Source organism: Leopardus geoffroyi, chromosome B3, assembly GCF_018350155.1.
Source record: "Leopardus geoffroyi isolate Oge1 chromosome B3, O.geoffroyi_Oge1_pat1.0, whole genome shotgun sequence".
Taxonomy (NCBI): domain Eukaryota; kingdom Metazoa; phylum Chordata; class Mammalia; order Carnivora; family Felidae; genus Leopardus; species Leopardus geoffroyi.
Genome location: NC_059337.1, coordinates 147586616 through 147597492, shown reverse-complemented (window position 1 = coordinate 147597492; position 10877 = coordinate 147586616). Strand labels below are relative to the sequence as shown.

Below are 10877 nucleotides of genomic sequence, written 5' to 3'. Positions count from 1 at the left end.
TTCAAGTGTCCCCACCTGCCCCACTGTGAAATGTCTTTTCCCATTCTGATCTGGTTTCTTTTGGGGAAGTGCTCCTGAGACTTTCCCCTATGTGTGTAACCTGGGGGGATTTAAAGAGCAAGGTGGTTCCTGGGGCTCCTGGGGTCTCAGTCTGCTAAACCCCGAGTTCACATCAGGTCCTGATCTCGAAGTTGATGGGTTCGAGCACCTGCTTCTGGCTGTGTGCCAACAGCTCAGAGCCTACAGATTGCTTGAGATTCTGTGTCTCCCTCTTGCTAACCCCTCCCCCTATCATGATCTGTCTCTCTCTTTTTCAACAATAAATAATAAATGTTAAAAAAAAAAAAAGAGCAAGATGGTTCCTGAGTGGCCTTTTCTGGATGGCCTCTGTCACTGAGGATGTTTTCTGCATTCACCCATGTTGTGACGTGTATCAGTCCTTCCTTTTTAAATTCTGATTAAATGTACGTAACATAGCATTTACCACATAAGTCACTTTAAGCATACAGTTGTCTGGCATTAACTGCATTCACACTGTTGTACATCCATCTCCAGAACGTTGTCATGTTCCCCGAGGGAAACTCTGTATCTGTTAAACCCTAAATCCCAATTCCCCTTTCCCCTCGGCCCCTACAGCCACATTCTACTTGGTGTCTCTGAGTGTGACTTTTCTGGACACCTCACTTAAGTGGAAGCATAGTGTATTTTCCTTCTGTCACTGGCTCATTTCACTCAGCATAATGACTGCCAAGTTCAGTCGGTGTGCAGGTGTGTGTCAGAACTCTCTTCCTTTTTAAGGCTGAATCATATTCCATTGTGTGTATACTACATTTTGTTTATTTACTCACCTGTGAATAGTTACTTGGGTTGCTTCCATCTTTTGGCTGTTGTGAAGAAGCGGCTATGAATATGGGAACATGAATACCTGCTCAAGGCTTTGCTTTAAATTTCCAGATGTAAGTGCAGATGTGGAGTTCTGTGATAGCTGTCTGAGAATATTCTCTACAGCCACAACATTTTACTTTATTTCTTTGTATGACAGAATAATATTCCTGTTTAAAGGTCTGCCCAGGTGTTTATCCATTCACACACTGATAGGCATTTGCATAGTTTCTACAATTGGGCTATTGTGAACAGTGCTGCTATGTATGTGCACATGCACTTTGTTTAAACAACTGTTTTCAATTCTTCGAGATATACATCTAGGAGTAGTATTGTTGGGCCATATGGTAATTCTATGTTTTTATCTTTTTTTGGCGGGGGGGGGGGAATTGCCAAACTATTTTACACATAGTCTTCACCATTTTACATTTCCACAAGCAAGGTTGAAGTGTTCCAATTTCTCAACATCTTTACCAACATTTGTTATTTTGTAGTTGTATTGATTAGAGCATTTTTAGTGCGTGTAAAAGGGTATCTCACTGTGGTTTAAATCTCCATTTCCATAAGGACTATTGATGTTTAATATCTTTTCAAGTGGTATTCACCATTTGTATGATTGCACTGGGGAAAGATATATCCAAATCCTTTGTCCATATTAAAAATTGGGTTGTCTTGGGGCGCCTGGGTGGCTCAGTCGGTTAAGTGTCCGACTTCAGCTCAGGTCATGATCTCACAGTCTGTGAGTTTGAGCCCCGCGTCCCGCGTCGGGCTCTGTGCTGACAGCTCAGAGCCTGGAGCCTGCTGTGGATTCTGTGTCTCCCTCTCTCTCTGCCCCTCCCCTGCTCATTCTCTGTCTCAAAAATAAATAAAAAGCATTAAAAAAAAAAGAGTAGCATCCTTTATAAAAAAAAATGGGTTGTCTTTTTGTTGATGAATTGTAAAAACTCTTTATACATTCTGCATAACAGGCTCTTACCAGACAAATACTGTGCAAATATTAGTTTTCATTAGGCTTTGTCTTTTCACTATGGGGATAGCATCTTCTGGTGTACAAAGGTTTCTAATGTTGAGAAAACTAAATTTAAATACTTTTTCTTTCCTTGCTTGTGCTTTGGTGTCATCTCTAACAGTATTGCTAAACCCAATGGTCATGAAGATTTATCTCGATATATTGATTCCAGAGGTCATAATTTTACATTTAAACTGTTGATCCATTTTGATTTGATGTTTGTATATGGTGTGAGGTATGGACGCAATTGCATTCCTCTGCACATGGATAGCCAGCTGTCTAGTACCCTTGGTTGAAAAAAAACATTGTTTCCCCAATGTCATGTTGTCTACTCTTGTCAAAATTCAGTTGACTAAAGATGAAGGGGCTTATTTCTGGGTTCTCCATTAAATATCACTGACCTGTATGTATCTTTATTTTTGTAATGTTTATTTATTTTTGAGACAGAGAACACGCGAGGCCCAGAGAGAAAGGGAGAGATAGAAAACTGATTGGTGTGCAAAGGAAAGGGTTTGGATAGACCTGAGAATGATACATTTCTTTGACCTGTGGTTACTCGGTTGTCCTGTGACTTGATTACGTTCATCTAAACTCATAGAATCTTATAATAAACATGGTCATTTACCATATTGAAGTTACTTCTCTAAATATCTCATTACTTTGAATATGAGATAAAATTTTATAAAATTATTTCTATAAATACTTATGTCTTCACGCTGTGTATTGTGTTCCTCCTTAGCTTGGTGGTTGTCTGATGACCATATAGAGTAGATAGATAGGATGGACCAGTTTTGTAGGGGGGACAGATTTAGTTCAGTTCATGAAAGTGACCGTTTCTAATGCAAGACTGTGGGGTCAAGGGGCTGAGATGGGGTGCAAAATAATAACATCATGGGAAAGAACTCAAGGCTATTGTGGAGAGAGTCTGTCATGTTTTATCTATACAGTCCTTTCCTCAATGTGAAGTATTATTAGGATACCTGCCAACCTAACAAACTGTTTTTAAATCCACAGGAAATGAATGGAAGAGTCCAGAAGGAGGCTGGCAGGTGGTGGATGCAGGGAGGGAGCCTGGTGCACAGAAGCTCCCTGGTGGTGGAGCAAGGGCCTGGAAGGAGCTGTAAATGTTAGGCCAGAGGGACGATGGTCCAGATCCAGGACAGAGCTCTTGTCCCTGCACATCCCAGAGCTCAGGACATCCTGGGAAGGGAGACCCTGGGAAAAAATGGGAGTGGAAGCCAAAGCCCCAGAGGGAGGAGGAATCTACAAGGAGGCATGTGCTACCCTATGTGGAAACTGTAGTTATTCAGAAAATATTGAAGTCATAATTATTTATTTTGTATATCCAAAGTTGGTGTCAAATATTCTTTTCCATGTGAAATTATGGTCTTTTAAAAAATTTTGCCAATAGTGGGTAATTTCATTCAAATACATTCATAATGATATGAATCCTCTATAATGACTTTAATATAACATAAAATTATTATCTATCTATCATCTATCTACCCTCTATCATCCATCACCTATCCACTTGTCATCTATCTACTATCTAGCATTCTGATCTCTATGTGAAGTCTATTCAGCTAACTCAGCATTTATCCTCTTGGCACATGCCTTCAGGACTACGAACACATTTTCTACGATTTCTTTAGGCTCCGGATTTTTAGATTCCAATGATGTCCAAGTCAGCCAATCCATTTTCATTAATGTGGTTGTTTTATTTTTTTTTTAATTTTTTTTAACATTTATTTATTTTTGAGACAGAGAGAGACAGAGCATGAACGGGGGAGGGGCAGAGAGAGAGGGAGACACAGAATCGGAAGCAGGCTCCAGGCTCTGAGCCATCAGCCCAGAGCCTGACGCGGGGCTCGAACTCACGGACCGCGAGATCGTGACCTGAGCCGAAGTCGGACGCTTAACCGACTGAGCCACCCAGGCGCCCCAATGTGGTTGTTTTAGTGCCATTAACTTCTTACCTCAGATACTGATGGTCTCTGTGCCATATCAGTGAACAGTCCCCCACTTTTCTGTGACATCTGTGCCTCCTCCCTGAGTTAACAGCCCCTTGTGTTGGATGGGGATTTCTCAGGAGATGGAGACACCAGCCATGCATGGGAATCATATCTGCAGGTGACGGAAAGGTGTCCATGTCTTGGTGTCTGTGCACTTAAAGATGTCGGCACTGCTTCCAAGCTTTGCAGATGACTGAGGAAGCAAATCCCATCAGCAGAGAACCATCAAGATCAGAAGTCTCCAGGTGTGCCCATGCTTTGCAGGTAGTTGTCAGGTGAGGTTAATACATCAGTGTGGAAACTAAAAGAAATATGATCCTGGGAACAAGTGTCCTTTGCTTGTTATATTTACACCAGACTGGACATCAATATAGATTTTTCCTATGCAGTTATGTGTGCAATGACTGTTAAAATTGAATGTATTTAAAGACTTGATTTGGAAAGTTTTCTGGAGAAAATATGGATCCATTCAAATATCTTTTGGACAGATAGAGTATAGTGAATTGTGATCCACTCATTTGTTCACTATCTGATCAGAAAGGTGAGGCCATCACTTGACCTGCCTCCAACACAATTCATAGACCAAGTGTTGCCTTGACCGAGCACCAACAAGCCTGCGGATCGAAAAGGAGATGCCCACAGGTGGACCTGGAAGGACCAGGGGAGCCTGACTCAATTTTTGTCTACTTATAAGGACATGCTCCCTCCCACACAGGCAAACTTCTCAAGATCTAGAGTAAACTCCAATCTCAGGGTGTGGGAGCCCACAGCTCTCTCCTCAGACAGGGCTGAAGTCCCTGAGGAAGGCAGAACTGTATTCGAGAAACAGAAGAGACTGTAGGGCCTTCCTTGTGCCTGGTGAGAGGTCCCAAAGGTGAGGGTTTCACATGTCAGATGTGGGATGATGGGAATGGTTGTGACTGCTGGTGACTGGCCCAGGCTGAGTCTCCTTGTCCCCAGGGATCCTGTCCCAGGTGCAGCTGCAGGGGTTGTGCCCAACTGGTGAGTGCCTTGCACACTCTGCACCTCACTAGCAGCATCTTGGGGTTCTCCATCTCAATCAGTAATTTCTGGTGGAATTGGATCCACCGAACCCAGCAGAGTGGATGCAGTGGATGGTTCACATACTATCGTATATTCTATATCACATACTAGGGTCCAGACCACAAGAGCCACATGTCCATCAGTTAGGCAGTTTGTTAGGCAAGAGGGAAGAGGGATAAAGCAGGTGCTGGCCACACCCTTGGAGGTTCCCCCAGGATTAACAGCCACACAATCAGAACCACCTCTAAGTGTGAACAGGACAGGATAGGCCTAGCCACAGAGCTGGCTCAAACACCACAAAGGACTTCTGAGAGCTGAGCATGGGCCCAAAAATTGCAATTTGCCCTTAGGTTACCTAAAAGTCACGAGGGGGCATTCAGGACAGCAGGGGTAACTGAGATCTCCTGGGGTGCTCAGGATACCAGGGGGAGCTGAGGACACCAGGGTCGCTCAGTTCTGCATGGAGCACTCAGACCTCCAGGGGGATGCTCAGGTCTCCATGCGGCATTGAGGTCACTAGTTGCCACTCAGTTCACCTGGGGCACTCAGGTCATCAGGAACACACAGGACACCAGGAGCCACGTAGGTAACCTGGGGGTTCACAGGTCTCCAGGGGGCACCCAAGGTCTCAGAATTCATATCCAGAACCAGTGTTTCAGGGTCAGGTTTCCTGTGAAGCATCTTTCTCATCATGCCCTGCAAGCTTCATCCTGACCAGCAAACAGCACACACTGTTTCCTAAACCATTTACAAACACAGATGTCTTCTAACATTTAGAGTGAACAGTCATATAGTAGTGCCGACCTTGACAGAGACCAAGCTTGGGGATAAATCAGCTCATATACAGACCTGTGCCTCACAAGTACACGGGCCACCATTTAAGATATAGATAAGTGATTTTCAAACAGAGGAGACTGACTCATTCAAGTGATCTAAATTTAATATAATTGAGCAGCTCCTCTCTCCTTTTATTTTCCTTAAGGTTTTCCTTTGATGCCCATGAAGAGAGACCATGAGTAAAGACCCTTGTGGTTGTTGAAACCCCACAGCATCTTCATCAACTCCACGAATTTCTCTCAAGAATTCTCAGTATATACACGTTCCTGTGAGAGAGAAGAGTAGTTTCTACCCTTCACTCCTTTTGTTCTCCATCCAGTTCAGGAAGCCAGAGACAACCAGTGGGGAGGCACACTGAGTCAAGTCTTACAAAACGGTCAGCCAGGGGTCCATTCTACTGAAGTAGTTAAGGAATCATCCACTGGATCCACCTGTCTCTGCACCTGCCACTCCACAGAACATGAGGCCCAGACCTTCCTCACACTCAGCTGGACATGAAGTCAACTGTATGGGAGCAGATTAGGAACTCAGTTTAGTGGGTTATTTCACCGCAGTTTTCCATAGTAGCTACACGATGTTGCACTCCCATCAAGTGAATTCTAGGATTGCCTGTTCTCCACATCCTCAGCAACACTTGAGATGTTCTCATTGTGTTTGCCTTATTTTATAATAGTCTTGCTAGCAGTTGTGAAGTGATATCTCAGTGGATCGGGGGTGGAATTCTCTGATGATTAGTGATGATGAACATCAAGTCATATGCTGGATGGACATTTTTTCAACCTTAATAGCGAAATGGATATTTACATGTTTGACCCAAATTTTAATCAGGTGATGTGCTTATTGTTATGATTATAATTGTGATTTTTGCTATTGATGTTAAGGAGTCCCTCCTGTATTTTGGATATTAACTCCTTTTCAATATTTTTAATGTAATGTCTCCCATTTCATAGACTGCCTTCTCACCCTGCTACTGTTTGATTTGCCCCCTTTCTAGTTTGATGCAGTCCCCCTTGTCTGCCATGGTTCTCTGTGATTTTGCTTTTGTATCAAATAAATCATTGTCAAGAGAATGGCATGATGTTTATCCTGTGTGTTTTCTTCGAAGGCATTTTGGGTCAGGTGTTCTGCTTAATCTTTAATCCATTTTGAGATTTGTTTGTGTTGACGTATATGTATGATGCAAGATTACGGCCAAATGTCATTATTTTGCATGTGTATATCAACACCATTTTTTAATGTTTCTTTTATTTTTGAGGGAGAGAGACAGATCATGATCAGGGGAGGCACAGGGATAGAGGCAGACACAGAATCCAGGCTCTGAGCTGTCAGCACAGAGCCTGATGTGGGGCTCAAACCCACAAATCATGACAACAATACGTGACTGGAAGTTGGATGCTTAGCTGACTGAGCCACCCAGGCGCCCCTAGTCAACACCATGTTTAAGAGACACAATCCTTTCCCCACTGTGCATTGTGGGAAATCTCATGGAGGATTTGCTGACTGCATCTGCACAATTCTACATCTTGGCTCCGTAATGAGCTCCACTGGTCTATATGACTCATTCCATGCCAGCAGTACACTGTTGGAGTTAATGTACCTCTGCAATATATTTAGAAGGAAGAAGTGTTCTCCTTCTTCCAGGTTCTCTCCTCTTCATGATTCTGTTTTTTACTTCCATGTGTTTTGTGGTTACATATGAATTAGTATATTTTTCAGATTCCTTTAAAAAAAAAAGGCATTGGTATTTTCATTGAGATAAAAAGATAAATATAAAATTAACATAAAAAGATACAACAGAGAAAAAAAGACTATCACAAATACAGAAAACAAATCAACTTCATTAAAATTTGAATTTGGAAAGATAAGTGAAATTTAAAAAACATAGGTAGCCTAGGGAAATAGGTAAGATTCAAACAAATGCGATCGGAACTGAAAAAGGAGACATAACTGAACTAAACACATGAAAAGGATCATAAAGGAAAAACTTAGATATTTATAAGTCAACAATTAGATCACCAAGAACAAATTACACATTTTCTAGCATTATGTAATCCACCAAGACTCTTCCATGCAAAATACAAAAGGAACAAAACAAAACTTAGTAAGAAGATATCCTTAATATAAAACCTTCACCCTCCAAAAAGAAACAAGACGTTATTAAAATTCTACAATATTTAGGGGCGCCTGGGTGGCGCAGTCAGTTAAGCGTCCGACTTCAGCCAGGTCACGATCTCGCGGTCTGGGAGTTCGAGCCCCGCATCAGGCTCTGCGCTGATGGCTCGGAGCCTGGAGCCTGTTTCCGATTCTGTGTCTCCCTCTCTCTCTGCCCCTCCCCCGTTCATGCTCTGTCTCTCTCTGTCCCCAAAATAAATAAACATTGAAAAAAATTTTTTAAATTCTACAATATTTAAAGAATAATTAATGCCAATACTTCTCAAACTATTACAAATTGCTGATGAAAAAGACCACTCCCAGATGCACTTTATGAGGACACCTTTACTCTCACAACAAAGCCAGAAAAACACACCACAAGAAGGGAAACTACAGGCCAGTGTCTCACATACACATACATGCAAAATTCCTTGATTAAGTCCGAGCCTACTGAATTCAACAGCACACTGAAAGGATCATACATGATAATCCAGTGTGATGCATCCCTGAAATGCAAGTATCCTTCAACATACACAAATGCAAAAATGTGATGTCCTCCATTAACAGAGGGAATGATTGAATCAAAGCCATCCTTAATTTGTTCATAAAATCATTAGACACAGTTTTTTCATGAACAAAAAACACATCTTCATCGTTTTAAAATAACTCAATTAAAAAGGAGAAGGAAATTACCTCCACATGATCATGGCCACTATGAGAGCCCACACCTGACAGCATATTGAACATAAAACACTAAAACCATTTCTGCCACATCAGGACCCAGGCAATGATGGTCATCCCCAATAGAAGTATTCCACATGATAACGTGAAGAATAACTGTGCCGCCTCAAACCATATCATCGTGTCACAGTCCTTATTTGGATGAAAGTCACGGGAGAAACAGCCAGTCCAAGGACACTCAGACCCTCCTGTGTCCCTTGACAGCAGGATATAAATCTCCCTTGGGAAACTCCCCTTCCCTGTACCAGGAGGGGAGAACCATCCTTAGCACCAGAATAAGGAACTCAGGGACAAGAAGGTTGTGCAAACAAACCTAGTTACTTGACTAATTAAATACCCAAAAACCACACCTTTGCCTTGACTCCTGCCAAATCCAATGTTTTGTTGTCTGAAAGTCACAAGTACCACCTGCTTTGTTCATTCTCTGGGTGTCATATTATTAGGAAGCCCAGGCACTTGCAAAATGAAATTTATTCTCCCCTTTAGATCAGTCTTATGTCAATTGAATCCTTACACCGGGTGAAAACCCAGAAGAAAAGAAGGGAAAGGCATTCTTCTCCTACAACTGGAAGAAGTACCCACAAACTTTGGCAATAAAAAGAAATAAAAGACATTTAAATCAGTAAGGAGGAAGGAAAATTATTTGTTTGCAGATGACATGATCTTAAACATAACAAAACCCTAGAGATACCACAAAAAATATTAGAACCAGTTTTTTAAAATGAGGAAAAGTGCAGGATGCACAATGAGCACAATGAACAAAGAAAATAAATAAAAATAAACCACCTATGATGCTACACACCAGCATGGAAATATATGCAAAACAAATAACAAAATTATACAATTGAAAATGGCACAGAATAAAGTACTTGGGATTAAATTTCATAAAGTATGTAAAATAATTCTAGAGCGAAAATGACCTTTGTTGATGAAACACATGTAAAAATGCACAAGTTCCGCAAATATACCTGTGCTCACTGATAAGATTTATTCATATTGTCACAGCACCATCCACACAAACTAATGTAGAAATGCATCCCTAAACCTGCCATTCACTTTTAAAGAATCAAATCTAAGTCTGCAGTGTGATATATATGCAAGAGGACATGCAAATAGGGCCCTCTCTGTGCTGATAAAACCAGCCCAGCCCAACCGTGCAGCTGGGAGAGGAGCCCCAGCTCCAGGGGTCCCAGGTGTTCCCATTCTGTGATCAGGACAGAACACAGACACCTCATCATGGAGTATGTGCTTGGCTTGGTTTACCTTGTTGCATTTTTATTTTTTTTTTTTATTTTTTTTTATTTTTTTTTTAACGTTTATTTATTTTTGGGACGGAGAGAGACAGAGCATGAACGGGGGAGGGGCAGAGAGAGAGGGAGACACAGAATCGGAAACAGGCTCCAGGCTCTGAGCCATCGGCCCAGAGCCCGACGCGGGGCTCGAACTCCCGGACCGCGAGATCGTGACCTGGCTGAAGTCGGACGCTTAACCGACTGCGCCACCCAGGCGCCCCTTGTTGCTTTTTTAAAAGGTAATTCATGGTGAACGAGAGACACTGAGTATGTGAGTGGATATGAGTGAGAACCAGTGGATGTGTGACAGTTTCCTGACCAAGATGTCTTGCGTCTGCAGGTGTCCAGTGTGACGTGCAGCTGGTGGAGTCTGGGGGAGACCTGGTGAAGCCTGGGGGGTCCCTGAGACTCACCGGTGTAGCCTCTGGATTCACCTTCAGTAGTTCCAGCATGAACTGGGTCCACCAGGCTCCAGCAAAGGGGCTGCAGTGGGTCGCGTATTTCAGTAGTAGTGGAGTAGCACAAGCTACGCAGACTCCGTGAAGGGCCGATTCACCATCTCCAGAGACAACGCCAAGAACACGCTGTATCTGCAGATGAACAACCTGAAGTCTGAGGACACGGCCACATATTACTGTGCAAGAAACAGGGTGAGGGGACCTCGCTGGGAGCTCACACGCAAACCTCCCTGCAGGAGGGGATCAGCACCACCAGGGGGCGCACACTATGCACAATTCTGCTTTGTGTTGCCAGGAGCAGGTGCAGATGGAGGTTACAGGCAGGTTTCCTGTCAGGGTCTGGGGCTTCCTGTCCACACAGCAGTTTCCCCAGGGAGCCTCTCTGGACACAGGATTCTGTGCTTACCTATTAACTCTCTGAATTAGATACCTGTTGTCATAGGAAAACTGC

General features: G+C 42.8%; 1 long non-coding RNA gene across 1 annotated transcript; it reads right to left on the bottom strand.

Moving 5' to 3' along the window:
• Window positions 1-5875: 5875 nt before the first annotated feature.
• Window positions 5876-10457, bottom strand: LOC123584402. The gene is made up of 2 exons (XR_006705393.1): window positions 10382-10457; window positions 5876-6288 (listed from the first exon to the last, which is right to left on the bottom strand). It is a non-coding gene; the product is annotated as an uncharacterized LOC123584402 (long non-coding RNA).
• Window positions 10458-10877: the final 420 nt, after the last annotated feature.